Source organism: Pseudorca crassidens, chromosome 6 (genome assembly GCF_039906515.1).
Source record: "Pseudorca crassidens isolate mPseCra1 chromosome 6, mPseCra1.hap1, whole genome shotgun sequence".
Classification (NCBI taxonomy): domain Eukaryota; kingdom Metazoa; phylum Chordata; class Mammalia; order Artiodactyla; family Delphinidae; genus Pseudorca; species Pseudorca crassidens.
This window is the reverse complement of record NC_090301.1, coordinates 45882057-45903249: the sequence shown is the minus strand read 5'-3', so window position 1 is coordinate 45903249 and position 21193 is coordinate 45882057. Positions and strand designations below refer to the sequence as shown.

General features: G+C 35.5%; 1 long non-coding RNA gene across 1 annotated transcript in view; it reads left to right on the top strand.

Moving 5' to 3' along the window:
- Window positions 1-12217: 12217 nt before the first annotated feature.
- Window positions 12218-21193, top strand: part of LOC137225816 (uncharacterized) — a 66614-nt gene continuing 57638 nt past the window's right edge. Inside the window, exon 1 of the long non-coding RNA XR_010944038.1 lies at window positions 12218-12329. This is a non-coding gene — a long non-coding RNA (uncharacterized lncRNA). The remainder of the gene's footprint in view (window positions 12330-21193) is intronic.

Here is a 21193-nt window from a genome sequence, read left to right as displayed (position 1 = left end):
AAGGTGATACACCTTCTGCTTGCTTCCCTCCCCTTCTCATGATGCTTTTCCTTGGACCCCCACCACCATTTTGTAAGCATAGAAAGCCACATGTAAAGACAATATTGAAATGTTCTGGCCAAAGGCCCAGCTAACATTCTAGTGAACAGCAGCATCAATTCTCAATCGTATGAGTAAATGGTACCCCACATGACTCTGATGCCCCAATCTTCAAGCTGCCTCAAGTGATGCTGAGTGAAGTAGAAATGGGTTCTTCCTATATAGTCTTGTTCAAATTGAAAATTCATAAACAAAATAAATAATTTTTATTTTAGCCATTAAGTTTTAGGTAGGTTCGTTATCCAGCAGTTGATAGATAGAATAGGTATTTACTGGCATTATTTGTCTTTCTCTGTTCTCTGTTACTATAATAGATGATGTGACTTCTGATAAGTGTATGTGTGAGTATGTGTGTGGGAGGATATTGACCATTTAAAATGTGCCAACGAGCAGATTCTAAAATCTATCAACATATACCCTGCTAATATGACAATTTCATGCAAATCATCTTTTAGGCTTTTATTTCAAACACCTGAATCTTCTTTGAGGGAATCTGTGAGATACTACTAAATTTAAATTACATTAAGAAATAAAACAGGAAAGAATTATATCTACACTGAACTTAAGGAGAATCAAGCCTTCCCTCTAAATCTTCTAGGATTCAAATAAATAAAAAACACTTTTTTGGAATCCCATATATTATATGCTCATTTATCATAAAAAATAGTTGTCTATACATGCTAAAGCATAAAGGAATTAATATGTTCTACTTCTATTTTTGAAAACCAGTATTTTTAATTCTTATGACAAAGTGATTAGGCTCTTTTGAGGTTGGTTTGCATTTTTAAGCTTTGCTTTATTACAGATATTTTCTGATTCCTTGATCTAATAAATTGAATCTAATTTCTGAAGTCACTCCTCTCCATATTATTCAGAACATCTGACCCAAAGTATAACCACATGTTGTGGAAACCACTATCATCACCTAAACCCAGTGTCTATTTGAACTTTTAGACTAAATTTTATGGCCATTTGGCTCTTCCCACTGTTACCTAAGTTGTGTTTATATCAGGGTAATCAGGAGAAAGTTCATATAAACTATGACATTAATGTGGATTTTCAAGGGGGGATAAACTTTTAATAGGTATTTTCTTGAGCCATATAAAACCGTATGGCATTTTGTAGATAAAAACGAATATTTAATGCTAATTTCACATACTTCTACCTTATTACATAGAATGGCAAAATCCTCCCTAGTGACAGCAAAGGTTAGCATAACATTGGAATTTTTAGTATCTCTGAAGACTAAACATGTGAAGTATGTCAATCTCATCCGAACTTTCGTAAGAGTAAGGAGCTCATTCTGGTCTGCACTACCGTAGCTTAGAGGTGAAGAGCATGGGTTCTGAGGTGGATCACCTGGAATTGATTTCTATTCCATTCCATACGATGTGTCCCTGGGCAAATAAGTTAATTTCTCCATGATTCAGTTTCCCCATCTATATAGTGGAGTTACTGATGATGCCTTCACCATAAGATGGTTGTTACTATGTAAAATGTTAATTTATGTAAAATGCTTGGAAGAATGCCTAACACATAGAAAATATTAAATAAATAATTTTTGACATTAAAAATAGAACTAATACAGGTAAATATTTCCATTCATTACACAGAACATCCCAACAGTGATCTGATGGACAAATTAAAACACAGTTTTTGAGAATTATGGAACAACTTGATAGTAGGCAGTGGTGTTTATATAACAATGAAGTTTCACACCAAAAAAAAAAAATCTTAAGCCTAAATACCCACTTTTTCCAGTTGTGTCCAAAGGGACAGTTACTATTGTAGGTTGAGAGCACATTATGAATTATGGAGAGCTAAACATATTCCTAAATACATATCACTACATAATATGTAATAATTATTACATATTACCAATATTACTAACACTCAATTTACTATAAGTAGCTGTTCCTTGGATTAAAAATCACATGTAACCTATGAAAATCAAAATCTAAATATACATTTGAACTTGAGAAGAATTAAACATATATAAGGTAAAAGGTTTAGTTTCAAATTGAGCAGATTTGTTTTTTAAGACAAGTGTATAAAACACTTGCATGAGACAAAGCTGACCAAATGTAGGCCAATTCCTCAGTTTATTATCCTGAAAAGGATTAATTGTGTCAAAATTTCATACTGATCTCCTGAAAACAAGAGAGAAATAGCAGTGTACATTTTTTTGCGGGGAGGTGCATAAAAAGACTTGGGAATATATAAAACTCCCAATTATCATTTTACATGATCCAAATCTTGGATTGTAAAAACATAGCTCATCTTTACGTTAAACACATATTCAATCAGTCAATCGATAACATGCATGTACAGAGTTGGTTAAATAGTATTTCAAATTGTTGACATTCTGAAAATATTTCCTCAATAGTTAATTTACATTTAAAAATGAAGATCAAAAAAACCTTTATTTTGATTATTAGTGATAGTGAGCACAACATAAACTAACATTCAAATTTGATTAGATCTGAAGGAAATTTCATTTCTAATCTCCCTAAAAAATAGTCAAGATCTTTTTTTATGAAACATATATTATTTACAACAAATGTTACAGGTTTTAATACATCCTAAAACAGAGACATAAATCAACTCCACACAGCATTAACTTTTGTAATCCTGGCTAGGGGCAGCTAACTCAATTATAGGAACAAAGCAAGTTACATAAGGAAATGAAAAAGCCAGTTATTTTGAGAAAGGAAGGTGATTTCTCCCTTAGGATGAAGCAGCAGCTTCTCAGCTCCAAATAATTGCTGTTTGGGGCTGTTGGAATGTTGTAATGTGGGATAGAGTTAAAACTTCACTTTTTCACAAGAAACTGGAAACCCATCATTTCTCTGCTTTTTAATGTTGGCAACAATTCTAAAGAATTTTAATTGTGATACAGGACAAACAAAATATCTCTGCAGACCAAATTAAGCCAGCTGACCACCAGTTGGTGTGTCCACACCAACACTCATCATATTTTCCTGCCTCTGCAGGTTTGCTCATTACCTTCCCTCAGCTGAGAATGCACTTTCCACTCAGATCACTACATGTGAACCTCCCAGCTAAATATTTACTGTCTGCATGAGCTCTTTCCCCTGGGTTAAAGATGGAAATAATGCCTGCTTCCCTAGTGTTTGTCAAACACTTCCTCAGTGCTTGTCTACCACTCGTATCACAGATCTTACATATAATTGATGTATATCTGTGCCTGATTCTAAAACCTTAAAAGCATGAATGATTTCTTATGAAATTTGATATCTACATTCATTTAGTACAATACCTTTTACATAACAGTGTTTAAATATATAATGAACGAATAAATTCTAGCATTAGTCTCTTCAAAATAAGCTAATGTAGAGTGGTGGATGTCAAATGGAAACATTATAATAATTTCTAACATTTTAAAATAACTGCATAAAAGATTTATATTTTAACATCATCTGAATTCATGGGGATAGGTATTGAGGCAATGGGGAGTATGTAAGCACACACAAATGGATATTTAGGCTTAAACCATTTTAATAACTGACAGTAACAGTTCTAAAAATAATCCTTTAAATTAATACAATGAAATATGTTTAATGCCTCAAAGGATCAAAAAGCAATATTTTTCCAAATTTATATTTGAAATAATAGAACTATCTTATATGATTTAATACAAATGATACAGCTTTATCAAACTTGATAATTTGTATTTGAATAGAAGTCTAAAATGTCTCATTACCTTCCTGTGAATTATTTGATATTGACCTTCACTTAGCCAATGACATTGATTCATTTCTTGAGCTCCAAGTTATGGAAAAAACCTTTATTGAACACACATCCTACCTCTATCCTTTTCCATTGTGCTATATTTCAAACCTAACCAAAAGAACAAGAAATCAAGTTTCAAAGGTACTAAAATCCCCTATAAAGAGGAGATATAGAGCATGATTTTCAAGAGCAATTTAATAATTACAAATTTTGAAATAAAACTAACAGCAACATAATAAATTTAGTATCCTACATGTGGAGTTCATTTATATTTCCAAGTCTCATAGGCAATGAAATCTTGACAAGCTCTAAATGTTAATGCAGTGAGCTCTTAAAAACATTCATTTCAGGGCTTCCCTGGTGGCACAGTGGTTGAGAGCCCGCCTGCCGATGCAGGGGACACGGGTTCGTGCCCCAGTCCCGGAAGATCCCACATGCCGCGAGCGGCTGGGCCCGTGAGCCATGGCCGCTGAGCCTGCGCGTCCGGAGCCTGTGCTCTGCAGCGGGAGAGGCCACAACAGTGAGAGGCCCGTGTACCACAAACAAAACAAAACAACAAAAAAAAACATTCATTTCAGACCAATTCTTAAACCAATGACAAAACTCTAATGTTTAAAACAACAGTATTTGCCTTATTTTATATAGTGCTACCTACTTTACAATAAAAATAAGTTACCTACTTATTTCTCATGTATTATCTCATTTGATAAATACAACTCTGCTAAGGAGGAAAGGGAAAAACCTGATATCCACTTTACAATTGGAAACCAATTATCAGGAAATGAGGTGACTTGCTGAATTTTAACTGTTAGCAAGCAGTGGAGGCGGGGCTAGGCCCCGGGTCTCCTGATAACATCTCTAGGGTTCTTTACACTCTACCCTTTAGCTTATCACAGATGTAGAGTACAATCATGGAGCATATTAATATAATATACACTTTGTAGCAAGAGTGGGATGGCGGTTATCTAATCTTTTTTATTTTAATTTAAAGAAAATTTTGCTAAACTTACCAAGGAGAAATTAAAATCCATTTCTGCATAATAGGACCTAGATGGAGGATTTGTTAGTGCTTTCTTGGCGTCTACTCTAACTCTTCCCCAGTAGTTCCAGATTTTTATTTAATGAAGGTGTGCTTCTGGGGAAACCGAATCTTCTCAGCTCCAATTTTTTTTTTTTTTTTTTTTTTGCGGTCTGTGGGCCTCTCACTGCTGTGGCCTCTCCCGTTGCGGAGCACAGGCTCCAGACGCGCAGGCTCAGCGGCCATGGCTCACGGACCCAGCCGCTCCGCAGCATGTGGGATCTTCCCGGACCGGGGCACGAACCCGTGTCCCCTGCATCGGCAGGCAGACTCTCAACCACTGCACCACCAGGGAAGCCCTCAGCTCCATTTTTAGAGCAAGTGTCCTAAAGTAAGAAAGTAAGCCAATCAGCGCTTCTTTTCCTGTTTCCAGTGATTGGTACTGTTTGAGGCATCTGAACTAAGTTGACCCAATCACTGTGAAACCAAGAGATTTGCTATGAATGATGATATAACTGAAGAATAATGTAGTCTTGGAAGCCTGGGATCACCAGAGGAACATCATTTAAAATAAAGCCAATATCTTTTAAGGTAAATCACAGAGATAAAAACTGAACTCTTAGTCATATCACTGAGCCTTGCATGACCTACTTCAGTTACATGGGCCAGTAAATTATTTAGGCAAGTTCAAGTCAGGTTTTTAGTTATTGCCAACCGAAAATGTTCTAATTATTGATGAATTCATCCGTTCTGAACTGAGAGTAGTTCCAGTCATTCTCAGTAATCCATTCATATGTTTAAAAGAAACCGCTTTTAGAGATATGACCAAAATTCCTCAGGCTAGTGTCAGTGAGTATATTATGCCTACTGACTTTTATTCTGTACAGATTCCTTGATTTCTAGAATTCTCAGTAAAGTCACATGACTATCACTTATGTAGAAGGAATTTTTGTTTACTTCTTAATTCACACTCTAGTCTTAGTTCCTCCAACTAAATAACCTCAATCCCTTGTCTTTTTTAATTGGTAGGACTTATTTTCAAGACTTTACTTATCTTATGAGTTCACTCTAATCTCTCATTGATGTATCCATATAATTATTAAGTGGGCACTACAACTGGATGAAATATTAATCTTGAACTCTATTAAGTATTTGGGGACAATGTAAATTGAGAAAATCTGTATTTTTTCAAGAATATACACTTCTAGTCATAAAACTTGCTTTTCTAATATCATATGACTTAAAGTTTCTTTGTATTTATTTCATAGAACAATTCTCATTAATAGTTTTTGATTAAAATAATGATTGGTTCTTAAATTGCAAGATACAACAAATTCCTTGAGCATTTTTCTTACTTTTTTATTTATTAAATCTGCCCCCTACATTTTGCATGCTACATTGCTTAATAGAAACATTAATACATATTTTTACTTAATCACCACATGTTTTTACTGGTCATCAATTCCATTGTTATGGAACAAGCAAAGCAAGATTTTTGAGAAAAATACATGAATTGAAAAATATTTTGAGATATTAATTCATAATATATCAATGAGTACCTATCATTTTCCTTGACACGTAGGGCTATTAGCATTAATAATAAACATTAATGATAGCCACCACCTATTGGGGACTTATGATGAGCCAGACACTGTTCTAAATGCTTTACCTATATTAACAATTCTCTTAATACTTACAATAACCCTATGAGACACATATTCTAATTTGGTCCATTTCTTAGATAAGGAAACTAAATGTCTTAAGTTTCTATACAGAACTATTTAAGACCCTTGACATAGGGTTACACAACTAGTAAGTGTCAATGGTAGGATTCGAACCCTGGCAGTCTAACAAACGCCATAAAATCTGGGAGCATACACCTAGCTCCAGTTCCCAGGGCTCTTGATTTATGGGGTCTTAAATTTACCAAGTGGGTATTAACTGTCTAGAAAAGTCCCAGATGGTGGTAATTTAAGATAGACCTTCTTCACCTTTCCAGAGCTAATCAGCCCTTGGAATAAGGAAAGTAGAGATAGGTACAGAACCAGTGGCTATTGAGCGTTTATTATTTTAAAGGAATTAGGCATTTTTCTCTTTGAAGTGTAGAATAGTCTGGCCATCTTGGGGTAAACTAGAACATCAGCAAGAGGAGCAGAGTTTACAGCTTTGCCCTGTTCTTCACGTGGCTTCCCAGATTTACCTCAATATTTTTAACTGAGTGCTTAGAATGGAGGGACTTTGTAACCAAAGTATATCTCAAGTCAAGGCTTAACTGGCGAACAGATCCCAGCTATAAACCAGAACCTTGAAAACCAACTTCTTCCCCAAAGGATTGGTGCTACAACCCATTTGTTATAGCAGCAATTTGAAAAGGAAGAGAAACCTTTAAGCTTATATTCCACCTCTTTGAAAATTTAATATAATAATGCTTTTCTACAATTTACAACCAATAGATTTTTACTGAATTGTTTTAGGAATGTTCTTGCTGACTATGATTGTATGGCTGTGTTACAATGTTATTCAGCTACTTGGCTTCAAATTCTGGAATGACTTGAACGGGAAAACAAATGACCTAACTGAGAGCAGAATTTAGTTTATTTGGCTGATGATCAGGGCCTTATATTTTTATAGCTGTTGGAATTCCTTGTCAATATGTTTATCAAATAGCTGTGCTTTTAACCCCTAGAAGGATATATCATGAGTGTGTCTTTAAAAGGAAAGACTCTATTAAGATTACCATTAAAATGACTATCAACTTTTAAAATGATTGATGTTTAGCTGATGCCTCAATTCTTTATCTCAGAACTTCTAAAAATGTAAGATGACTAGATCCTTAATACCAGACTACAATCTCACTGCTATTGCCACGTGGAATGATAATCAGAGTCAGTCAAAAAGTGATCTATTATTGTGCTTACTAAAATACATCCGTGGAGCCAACTTGCAAAATAGGGGGGAAAAAAAAAGGAATGAAAAAAAATTAATGAAGACAACCTTTTGGTTTGAAAACATTAGATAAGAAATTCTATTTGCTCAAATGTTTCGCTTGAATTTATAATTGCTATTATTAACATTATTTTGAAAGGAAAGTCAAGAAATTTTTTTCTTCTTGCATAATTTCACCCACACTTCTTTGTTTATATGCTCTAAAATAATAACCATAGCTGCCAGTAGAGGTTTAGGTATTTTATAAACATCAATCAACGTCACAGCTAGAAGCAGATGAATCACAGAATATAGCAGTAAATCCTGAAGTGCCTTTTCTATGACACTAGTCAGTTATTTCATTAAGGAACATTTAAGTAAAATGCACTGCATCTTTATCAGGGCAGACAAGGGTTATAGAGATGAGGAAAGGAAGGGAAAAATAGATTCCTTCGATATCTTATTTTATTTTATCTTTTGCGGTCCGCGGGCCTCTCGCTGTTGTGACCTCTCCCGTTGCGGAGCACAGGCTCCGGACGCGCAGGCTCAGCGGCCATGGCTCACGGGCCCAGCCACTCCGCGACATGTGGGATCTTCCCAGACCGGGGCACGAAGCCGTGTCCCCTGCATCGGCAGGCGGACTCTCAACCACTGCGCCACCACGGAAGCCCCCAATATCTTATTTGAAAAGAGCTTTAGTTATGATTCTAACTTTGCTTCTTCACCTTCAGGCCAAACCAGCACAGCTCTTGAGCTCTAGAGATTCTGGTAAACTGAGACAGAAATAGCTGAGAGTGTTTGTGCTTGTAGATTGGAAGCAGATGGAGTGATTTGCTCAAATAATATGCTAGTCTCTGGTTTCCTCTTATTCTCACATGTTCTAATGCATGGGGTGAGGTGGAGGATTGGGGTTTCTGGGTTTTTCCCCTCTTGAAGAAAGACTATTTAGCGTAGGAGCCACAGGACATGGAAGAGTACCCATACAAGTTGTAAGTAGTTGTTTCAAAAGAGGCAATCCAAAGAGGGTGCAGGTGAGGATAATAGTACTTTTAAATTATTTGTCCCTTTCACTCCAAGTCTGAAACCATAAAAGCACGGTGAGTTGTTTCCTGACTCACAACAGAAATGGAATAAGCAGAAGGACCCTTGAGCTCTCCTTAGTGGTTATTAAAGTTTCCTACATCTAGAGCTGAGGCACTGAGCCTAGACAGCATAGAAGTCTCTTCTTGAAAACTGCAAACACACTGTAGTTTCTGGCAGTAAATTAATACTTCCTGTGGACTCTCCAGATTACCTTAAATGTCTCCCATGAACTCCTGTATATCTCGGAATCTATACAGCTCAGTATTACTCCTACTAACTGCCTCAAGAAGGAAAACTTGTGAAGAGAACTGATAGCTTATCTCTAGAATGCTCTCTCAAAATTGTGTTAGTTTTAAGCTTCCAATATTTGATACAAGAAAGCAAGCCAGTGTCTCACTACAGGACGTTGAATACCTAACTCACCCATATCACTGGTCTACAAACTCTTAGCACAGTGTGGACTTTAATACTCCACACGGCCTTATGTGAAATATTTTTAATGTCATCTTTGCCTAAAACAGAGGTTATCAATGGAGACATCATTTTCTGCTGGCAGTAGTAGAAATGTGCAAAGTCCCTTGATAAAACTAACAAATCGGGCTTCCCTGGTGGCGCAGTGGTTGAGAGTCTGCCTGCCGATGCAAGGGACATGGGTTCGTGCCCCGGTCCGGGAAGATCCCACGTGCCGCGGAGCAGCTGGGCCTGTGAGCCATGGCCGCTGAGCCTGCGCGTCCGGAGCCTGTGCTCCACAACGGAAGAGGCCACAACAGTGAGAGGCTCGCGGACCGCAAAAAAAAAAAAAAAGAACCCTCCTCATACATCTTATCTCAACATGTAAAATTATGTCACATGGTGTGAGTCATCCAAGAGCAGTCAACTCAGAGATCTGGAAAGTATACAGTATATCTCTATTACCTGGGCATTGTTGCTGTTTTGCTCTGGAAGAGTCAACATCCTTCAGTAAATGAACTGAAGATTTCAAATTTACCCAGGGTAGTGTTGAATTAGATACTTCCATATGACGCAGTTAATCCCCAAATGTATCCATGTTTCCTTAAGTTACATACTACTTAAACCTTCATTAAGTAAAGTTTAAATATCAGGAAGAAAATAAAAATTTATGCAACTGAATAAAGTGATTCAAAAATAATTTCTAGGGCTTCCCTGGTGGCGCAATGGTTGAGAGTCCTCCCGCCGATGCAGGGGACGCAGGTTCGGGCCCCGGTCTGGGAAGATCCCACATGCCGCGGAGCGGCTGGGCCCGTGAGCCATGGCCGCTGGGCCTGCGCGTCCGCAGCCTGTGCTCCGCAACGGGAGAGGCCACAACAGTGAGAGGCCCGCGCACCGCAAAAAAAAAAAAAAAAAAAAAAAAAATTGCTAGAATTTTTGTAAGCAATTCAAAATAATTAAAACAGTTTCTATCTTAACAGATTTCAAAGGGAGTCTTTGGATTTGGTCTCCAGAGCCAATATTCCATTTGGAAAGCCTCTAACTCACAATGAAAACTGCTGTATTTGTGATTAGGTGAAGTATTTCTTTCAAATTGATAGTTTTTGGAATACCTCTCTGAATTTTTTATAGTTCTGGGATTCCTATCATTTTATCTACTATAAAATGCATAATCTCCTTAAACTGAAAAAGCCAAATCAGGCAACTCTTGCAACTATATATTTTTTTTCTTCCCCTGAAAGGCAAATTCAGTTATTCTAAACTATTTATTCTAGAAGCTTTTTAGATAGTCTCAAAATACAGTCTAATTTATTGTCATGAAAAGAAGTCCTTATCCCCCCCTTATAAATACTTTTATATGTTGAATGTCACCTTAATATTATACTAAGCTTCTCTCTTAACAGAGTATAAGAATGAATAATTCAATTTAATATCTTTCATGAGAAGCAAGCAGATTTTAGACACAGTTACGCCACTACTGTGTCTAACCTCACTCTCGTCTTACCAAGAAAATGGCTAATAACAGAATAAGCTCTTCACTGGGCTCATTGATCTTCCCTTGATTCCACAAATAGATTCTGACTGTGTTCCAGAATGAACAGTCTTGATATAAATCCTATGCTATTAATGCATCAACAAAGCCTGTACCATAATATTACTCTAAGTCTCAGATCCAGGAGAAGTTTCTGGCAGGTAAAATTCCCTTATTGTATGTCATAGTGCATGAATTAGCCTCACCCTTGTTTTTTTTATAATATCTGAATAATATACAATTTATTTTAGATTAATACCCTATATCAAGTAGACAAAATGAGAGTCCTCTTGCATGTTGGTAGTTTTTATTATTAAAAAAAAAGATTCAATATAAACAAATTAAATTGTTGGCTAATTTTTGCCAGAAAGAACAATTTAGTATCAATAAAATTAAATTTGAATCATGATTTTTGACAGAATTTGTCAACACTTAATACTAAATTCCTCTTCTAACAGATTAACTAATTCTACCATTTGGAGATATTTTGCTGTAATTCAACCTGAAAGGTCTACCCCTACCAGAAAACAGAATGGGGGTGTCAGGTACTTGTGGATGTTAATGAACAACAAGGAGATCAAATAATAGTGGCATATCTTTAAAAGAAAAATTATGGCAAAATCAGCTTTTCCATGTTTTATGTTGCAATACATTGAAACTTTGCCCAAAGAACTTGGCAGTGAAAATGTTCTCTTTTGAAAATAAAAATGGCCCTGCCCCCAAGTTCTGCTATAACTCATTTCTCTTTGGAAATAAGTTGGCCCTTTACCACTTGGTTTTAATTCTTTATAATTACTCCTACCTACTTTCTATTATCAATATAACCTATTATTTTTGAAAGAAATTTTTGATTATTTTAAGTATTAGTAACCCTCCAATCCTTAAAAAGTAATAGATTATCACTTTTTAAGTTTTATTTTATTTTTTATATATTTATGTATGTATGTATGAATGCATGTATGTATATATTCATTTTGTCTCATGTTATTTATTGAGAAACTATAACCTGCCCAGAACTGTGTTGTGGACAGAAAAGAGCATACTTAAAAAGCTTTCCCCAACTTATTCACGAACTGTGACACCAGGACTCCGCTACCCTGGGACACTCCAGCAGACACTTTCTGTATCCTAAGGGGTTTCCTTCAGTCTTGTGTTCCTCAGACGCAGATGCTTTTCCTTCAGTTCTGGGGCAGCTCCAGGTCTGGTCTGAAGAAAGAGCCAAGTCTGCTGTCTTTTCAGCTCTTTGTCATGTATATAATTTAGTGTTATGAGTCACTTTAAATCCATTTTGAAATTAGTCATGGTCTAATTGTGTTTTCTTACAAATAACAAAAATCACACTTAATGTCTTTTTCCAATCTCTTCATATTAGACCACGTTTGGATCCTGTGTGTAATGTCAGCCACCATCTCCATTTTCCTATCATCCGTCAGTGCCTAAAAGAGATCAGCATCTCTGACTCTTCATCACGTAAGTTGATTGTTTACTAAAAACAGCTACATTCCCTTTATGATATCTGTTTCTTTTGCTCAGAGTAAAATTTCTAGTTTCAGGTTCAGGTTATCTATAAGACAAAGGACCATAATGATAAAAGTAAATTATTGCCAAAATAAAATAGATTCCTCTCCAGGCTAATATGAGAGGGGAGGAAGAAAAGATTTATTATATACAAATTACAGTAACAATTAGAATTTATATTATTTAGATGTTTCCCTCCCTAGGCACTGTCATAATATGAAAATGCCCTAATTTTAGGAATACTTTGAAATTTTTAAATTATTTATATTACATAATTAATGTGATTTGCTATCATTTTGGTTTTTGAATTATGTTCTCAAAAGTTGTCTATTGGATTTACATTTATAAATAGCAGCTGTTCAGACTGTGTTAATTCTTAAGGAGCTTTCTTATTAAGTGGAATTAAAGAATTTCTCATTTGCTTATATCTGGTAGTAAAAGATCTACAGATTACTGATATAACTTTTGAAAAAACTATGTGCTCAGATTGCCCTCCAACATCTTTTTAAAAATTAATTATATCAAAAAAAATTAATTATATCTATAGTAATCATCCTTAAATTCAATCTAAATAATCTTTTAAATTTGTTTTGAAATAGTGAAAATTTCCAAGGACATTTGGAGTAAATTATTTCTAAGAAAAGCACAAAAATAGTAAAATCTTTTCATGAATAATGTCTTATCAGTATATCCCACTTTCTGTATTTGTGTTTTTTTACCTACTGAAGACCTCCGGGAGGTAATTTATACACTCTGTATATAGAAGGATTTTAATATTCAGTCAGTCATCTCCTTACTTAGGAAACACATGTTGAACTCCATCTATCTGATAGGTAATATACTAATCAGAAAGAATGCTGAGACAACTGGGAGGGAGGAAATATATTGGGACATATATAAAGAAAGAGTTATGAAAGTATGAATTATATTATAAACCTCTGTATAATATTTAATATATCATACTGTTAGATTATAGTATATATACAAAATATTATAATATACTTCAAATGTGCAATATAATATGAAGAATGATACAACAAATATCTCTGTAGCTACTGCTCAGGTTTAATATAATTTAGCATTTTCATGTATCATTTCCCATTTTTAAAAAAAAAACAAAGCGTTACAGATAAAATTGAAGCTGTACAACTCTCTTGGAGTCTCTCTCCTTCTTTCCCCAGAAGTAGTCACTACCTTGAATTTGTTTCATTTTGCCATTCATCCTTTTATATTTTTAATATATTGGATTCTGAAAGAATACATAGCTTTAATTTTCATATTTTCATACTTTCGTGAATGGCATTCAACTTTATGCACCTTTACTTAATCCTTTTCCCATAGCAATATTATGCATTTGAGATTTATCTACATGAAATTAATTCCAGTAGTTTGCAAACAAAAGCTTTGATTTTGTGAGCATTCTTACGTATGTTTCCCTGTTAGTGTGTGAAAGCATTTCTCCAGGGTGTACTCCTGGAAATGGAATTGCTTGGTGGGGTATAAGGTAAATTTGTTCTATAACTTTTCCAGAACGGCTGTACCAATTTACTCTTCTACCAACTGTATAAAAGTTTATGTTTTGAATTTTCATCCTTGCCGACCGTTGTATCTTCAGACTTTATATGTTTTGCCAAACTGATAAGCATGAAACAGTAACTTGTTGTTCTGATAAGTGGAGAAATGTGTTCCTTTACATAGATTTATCAGCTTCCTGATTTTCCTCGTGTGTATATATTCACTGTTCCTATTTACAGACTAGTTTTCTATCAGGTTGTCAGGTTTTCTTTTCACATTTAATATTAAAAATCTAAAATCAAGGATACCCACTGATAGCAACTAAAGCACCATATTAGTTTATATTATAGCTTTTAAAGTCCTTAACAGATGTCAGGAGAACTGAATCAGCTAAAGTATATAAAGCATTTATAAACCTGGGCACATGATATGCAAACAATAACACCCCATCATCCTCACCACCATCATCATCATCTTCATCACCATCATCATTATCTTCATCATCCTCATAAGTTACTATCATCATCACCATCTCATTCTCATTTTATTCTTATTCTATATCAAATTACCATATGTGTATATGTTTGTTTCCAGGCTCCATATTTAATCACCGTTTTTCTTCCAGTTATTCCATAACTGGTATATATTTTCTATTCCTTTAATTTTATATTTTCTATATGATTTTGTTTAACATGTGTGCTTTATAAGAAGCATATTTTAGGACTTTAGTTTTAAATCCACTTATTTCTAACTTTATAGGTATATATACATATAGATCATATAATATTAGACTTTGGGTAAAGTCTAATATATATCTTTGAAATCTAGGATTTTACTTTGGGTAAAGTCTAGATATATCTTTGAAATCTAGGATGAATATATGTGTGTAAAAATATAGGTATTCTTCGTCGTACTGAAAAAAGTATGTCTCATGTACACATGTATACATCTCATAAATATTTTTGGGGTAGGTGACACTTAAAGAAACAAAAATGGGAGGCCAAAGAGCTAACCCTTGCCCAAGTTAGACAATTGTATGTGAATGACAAGGGGCAGAATAGATTTGAAAATTTATCATGCAATAAAAATGTTTTCAGTGTGTCTTTCATAAAAGTATTAATTATTTCATACAGCTTTATGTGATACAGTTTTAAAATAATTAGCTTTCCATATATCTTGAGACAACATAAAATGAGTTAAATAGCTTAACTACATGTGAATAATTTCTATCTATAATTATTCAATATTGACCATATTTTCACAGTCTCTCTTTCCTCTTTCCTTTATGGATTCATACTTAATCTTGAAGGTCATACATCTGTCTCTTAGTCTTTATTGTTTTACATTTGCATTATAGAAATTAAATGAAAAAAGTGTCAGGTAATAAAACATATTAAGTGCAGTATGCCCAAGGATACACTATTGAGCACAGCCTCTGCTATTACTTTAAAAATGAATACTAAAATAACAATGCTACTTTGGTAGGTAGGTGGAGAACATATTCTAATAGGCTTGCCATAAAGTGAGAGATAATTATACTGACCTCATAAGATTTCTGTGGAGGATAGCTAATAAACTATTGAAAACTATTCAAATATAAAGTTCTTCAAGACTATGTTGTAATCAGGATTATTGTCAAAAACTATAAAAAATGAATAGGATTTCTTGACAAAATTAAATCTAACAATGAGAAAAATAGATACTCTACACATTATTTGTTTTTTTCAAATAATGACCCTGCTCACTTGATTAAAAAATGCTCAGACCCATTCCCTCTAAGAGGCTGGGCATAATAGATTTAATGTCAGAGTCTGGAGCAACAAACCAACTGCTGTAATTACCGTTATTTCACCATCATCATTACATTCGAAGCAATTTGAAGAATTAAGCATTAAAAATACCAGGCATTTAGAACATCAGAAAGTTCTATGACTGAAAATGTCTATTGGCCTTAAAAAATGTAATTAGCATGTCTCATTCCAACCTCCAGAGCCTTGTCAACATCTTATTTTGTCCATTAAACTGTAGGAGTAAGAAAGACAAGATCATTAATCAAATTGGTGTCATGAATATGTATGTATAAATGACAAATGTGTGTGCAGGGAAACCCCAAATGGATGTGCAGGTAAGATTTAGATGACAAATGTGGAGAAAACCCTAAAGCAATGCTAAACATTTTAGATCTTTAAAAATTCAAAGGATGACCTTTAAAAAGGTAGTCCTCATATGGTTTTTAGAGGATATAAATTCAAGCATTAAAATGTAGTCATGTTAGTACTCATAAAAAAAAACTATAGGTATCAGACATGATTATCTTAATCAAAGATATAGGTGGAAAACTCATACAATCTGTTAAATAAAGAACATGACAATGCCTTAAATTTCTAACATTTTCATTTTCTTCAAAATTTTTATTTCAGATAACGCTGATCCTGAAATTAAAACATTTTTGCTTCAATCTTTCTGAGTATCTCCATCTTGTGAAATCTATTGTCCATTCCTTTTTACCACCTTTAATGGTCTGGTATACAACCACTATGTCCCTTTGTCAATTATACCCAGGCATACTATCAATGAAATAGAAGCAACTGATCATTAGCCAGCTCTAGAATTTTGTCTGGACTGCTCCTTTACTGCAGTCTACCACCAGTGACACTTTGTTTTATTTCGTCTTGTTTTTCACTTTCCCATTTGAATGAAGTTTTTGTCTGCGGAGTTTACTATTTGGGAAACCTAGGCTAACACCATAGCTACAGTAAAATATACTTTTACTACACTTTCATCATGATTCTCTACATTACCTCCAAGCTGTATGTTTCTCCACTATCAACTATTTTCAAAAACTAGATTCTATATTTACTTACAATAGTGCCTGTCACCTATACTTCAGAGTAAAACTACCTTTATTCCTTTTTTGGTGTTAGAGAGTACGCTCAACAAAATATACACATACGTAGCGGTGAGTGCATGTATGTGTGTGTGTGTATGTTTGGGGGGATGGGGCATTACTAGAAGTCTTCAGATGAGAATATTTCAAGGCTAAGGCCATTATCATCACCAAATAATACAGCATTTCTGCATGGATGGATCATGGCATGCAGTTGAAAGGTGATAACTTAGTAGTCCTTTGATGCTTAGTTTCCAAATTTGGGAATGTTAACTGGGACAAGATTTCCTTTATGCCAAGGTCAAAATGTATCTCCCAACTCTGGAAATAAGTGACATTTGGAAGTGCTTTGGCAGGTACTCTGGCAGCATAGACTATTTGGCAACAGCAGCTATGATAGCAGAAGCAAAGAAGCTACAGCTGAAGCAGCGGGAGGACCCAGAGTAGCCTCAGAGGAGGCTCTGGGTCTGAAGTGAAAAGATGCAGCAAAGACTAGAATCTCTAAGGGGAACTATGATGTGTTCCATTGACCAAACTGCTCTCTCTCTGCTAACAGGTAGCAAAGACTTTAAGGCACCAGAACATTGCTGAGAAAGTGAAAAGTGAAGGAACTGAATGAACACCAACACTGAAGAAGGGAGTAATTCTCAGTCATGACTGACCATCAAAATCTTATTCAAAATAAAACCCCAGGCTCCATTTCCAGAGATTCTGCTTCATTAGGACTTAGGAAACTAGGAGCAAACTATAAAGGGACTTGTAGGCCATGATAATTTGGATTTTACTCTGACAGCAAGAGGAAGCTATTTTAAGCACTTGAAGCAAGGAAGCAACATACTTTCATTTATATTTAAAAACTGACACTCTGGCAATTTTGTGGAGAAAAATATGTGATAGAAGAGACCAATATAAAAGCTATTGCTGGAGTCTAGGAGACAGATGATTATGGCTGAGAATAGCGTACTGCCAACAAGGTGAAAATTTGTCAATGGTTTTCAAATATATTTGGCTAGAAAAGGCAGTATTTTCTGATAGATTGAAATGTGGGGATTAGGAAAGCAAACAATGAGGGATAACTCCTAAATTTAAAAGAATTAGCCTACATTTAAATATGCTGAATAACCCAAACTATCATTGTCCCTATTAAAATTATGAATAAAGCAGGCAAGCTCCAGTGCCATAGCTTTACAGGTCATCTTGGCCCTGAGAATAGTGGGGACCTTTTTAAATTCTGAGAATTAAGTTTATTTTAAAGTATAAGGAGTACTGTATAGCACAGAGAACTATATTCAATATCCTATGATAAACCATAATGGAAAAGAATTTTTTTTTTTTTTTTTTTGCGGTACGTGGGCCTCTCACTGCCGTGGCCCCTCCCGCTGCGGAGCACAGGCTCCGGACGCGCAGGCCCAGCAGCCATGGCTCACGGGCCCAGCCACTCCGCGGCATGCGGGATCCTCCCGGACCGGGGCACGAACCCGTGTCCCCTGAATCGGCAGGCGGACTCTCAACCACTGTGCCACCAGGGAAGCCCGAAAAGAATATATTTAAAAAAAGAATGTATATATATGTATCACTGAATCACTTTGCTGTACAGCAGTAATTAGCACAACATTGTAAATCAACTATACTTCAATAAAAATTTTTCTTAATTTTTTTAAATAATAAAAAAAAATTTAGGTGAAAACTCAAAAAAAAAGGTAAAAGGAGTAGGTACTTATGCAGTCTAATTTTGGGAATACCACATGATTATCAACTCCCAGTGACTAACATGGCACTGTAAGAAATGTCCATCACAGAGAAAATACTTGTTCACTCCAAAGTTATTGAGCATGAAATATATATTTTGAAAAATATATATTATCTTTAGAAAATATTTTTAAAAATACATGTTACTTTAGAATAGGGAAAAGCCCTGGCAAACATCTATAGTCTCTTTCTTTACTGCAATATTTCCCAAGGTGTTGTCTGCAACATGTTAATGGGTTACATAAATAAGATTGATTATCAAATAAGTTTTGAAAATAATTTAATTTCTTTACTATGGGATTTTTTTAGTGTTTTTCTGTGTTAATGTGCATGGATATCTTGAAGAGGTATGTAAACATTTTCCAAACTCATTTAAAAATCATTACTTTAGAGATGCATATCATTCTTTAATACCAGAAAGGTAAGGCACTTTTGAGATGCAAGAAAGGTCAAAGGGAGATGGGCAATGTTGCTTTCCTCTGAGATAAGTTTTAGTCTCTATCAGTCTCTTGGGTATCCATTTAAGACCAGTCTTGTCTCCAGGGGCTAAAAACATCGTATTGTATTTCTCTTTGGTCCCCACTTTGACTCCCTTTGGGCTCTCTCTGCCACTTAAATGGTGAGATGAGACAGCCAGGGCTGTGGTCCTGCCTTGGAGGCACCCTGGACTGAGAAGAGCTGGCATGAGAGGCTCTTGCTTTTGGAGAAAATTATCTGGCTTTTCGTTCTAGTCCTTATGCTCATTTGCTTGTTTTCTGTCAACAAAATTGACTTTTCTCATCAGAGGATAGGATTAATGGATATAAGGACAATACTCATTTACCTTCTTGAACTTTAGGCCTGCCTTCAGTGAAGCCAGGGAATCTTTCATTTGATCCTTCCAGCTAATATAAGCTTTCCAAAGCTGTTTTGGTCTCAACCTAATAACAGTTTGTTAACTAGACCACCAAATCTGTGCTACATTTTCCTCAGTCGTCTTATAGGGCAATAGGAGACAAATTAAGGGTATGTTATTAGTGGACCAGGTCATCTATCTCTCTCATCTCCATCAAATTTCACATTGATTCCTAAAAAGTAGTTCTTGATGAATCATCCTCCTGTTGTCTTTATATTTCTTATTATCAGCACTATCCTCATAGTCACCAAATTTCAAAATCTTGTACATTTCCTTCCCCATCTTCAACCACTAATTTAACGTCATTTCTTTTACAACGTTACCCTGATTTTCTTAGTTTGGATATGCTGTCCCTTTTATGAACCATCTGTTGTTTGATAACAGTCTTCACTAGTCAATGAGCTCATTGAGGGAAAGGACTGAGTTGTTCACCTTAGTGTTTCCAGAAACCCATGTAGGAGTCAATGTATTTTGGCAAAAAAAAATACAGGAACAAAGATGCAAATGAGTGAATAAATAAATTAGCATATGAAAGAAGTCATATTTATCTCTGTAATAATTTTCTGAGCCATTCTTAATGATATTACTCTTGTACCTCAACTATAGCCATCACCTTCTGTAATGAGTATCTTGTTCTTAGTCTCTCCCATTTCAATTTGTTATATCCTCTGCTGTCTGACCTATCATTACTGCATCATCTGCCTAATTATTTCATCTTTCTGTTTAAAAACTCTCAATGACTCCCCAATGATATAATCCATGGTAAGATCCAAACAGAAATAGACACACTCTCAATTTCTCTGTCTTATTATAAGGAAACACCTGGAATGGGATGAACTATTCAAACTCTCTTTTGTGGTGTCTCTGGCTTGCCATGAGTCTATTGTCTTCTCTAAGCTGTTTTTCCGCCAATCAGATTCCTGAGCCCATTTTCATTTTCTGGTCATGGCCATCATGGCCCCTTCAGATTCTTCTAATAATGACAGTTGCGCTTCAATCTCCACCACCCACTGGCCTAGTCTCACTGTATTTCTTTATTTTTTTAATAAACTTATTTATTTATTTTTGGCTGTGTTGGGTCTTCGTTGCTGTGTGCAGGCTTTCTCTAGTTGCAATGAGCGGGGGCTACGCTTCGTGGGCTCTAGGCATGTGGGCTTCAGTAGTTATGGCTCGTGGTCTCTAGAGCGTAGGCTCAGTAGTTGTGGGGCATGGGCTTAGTTGCTCTGCAGCATGTGGGATCCTCCCAGACCAGGGCTTGAACCTGTGTCCCCTGCATTGGCAGGTGGATTCTTAACCACTGTACCACCAGGGAAGCCATCACTGTATTTCTTAATTCAAACTCACTTGCTCAGCTTGATTATTTGCACAAAATATTGAATAGTACTTGCATAAAATATTTGTTTTCTGAGAACATGGCAGGAGGCAGGGTTTTATGACCAAGGAATATAACCAATAAGAACCACTCCTTTAGTAGCACTGAAAACAAAGCAGATGATCTAGAAATGGGATATGGAATGAAAGGCACTGGTGCTGGATCCAGTCTGCATGACTAGCTGCTACAAGCTGTGTGTCCTTGGGGAAAGTTTCTTAATCTCTTGTTACCTTAATTTCTTCATTTGTATACTGGTGATTCTAATACGACCAACCTCAGATGTAAGGGCGATCTGGCTGCAACATCAGTCACCCGATTGATCGCCAGGTTAGATTTGGCTTATCTGGCTAGGCAGGTGTCTCCACTGCTCCATGTGCATCTGCTATGAACTTGTACAC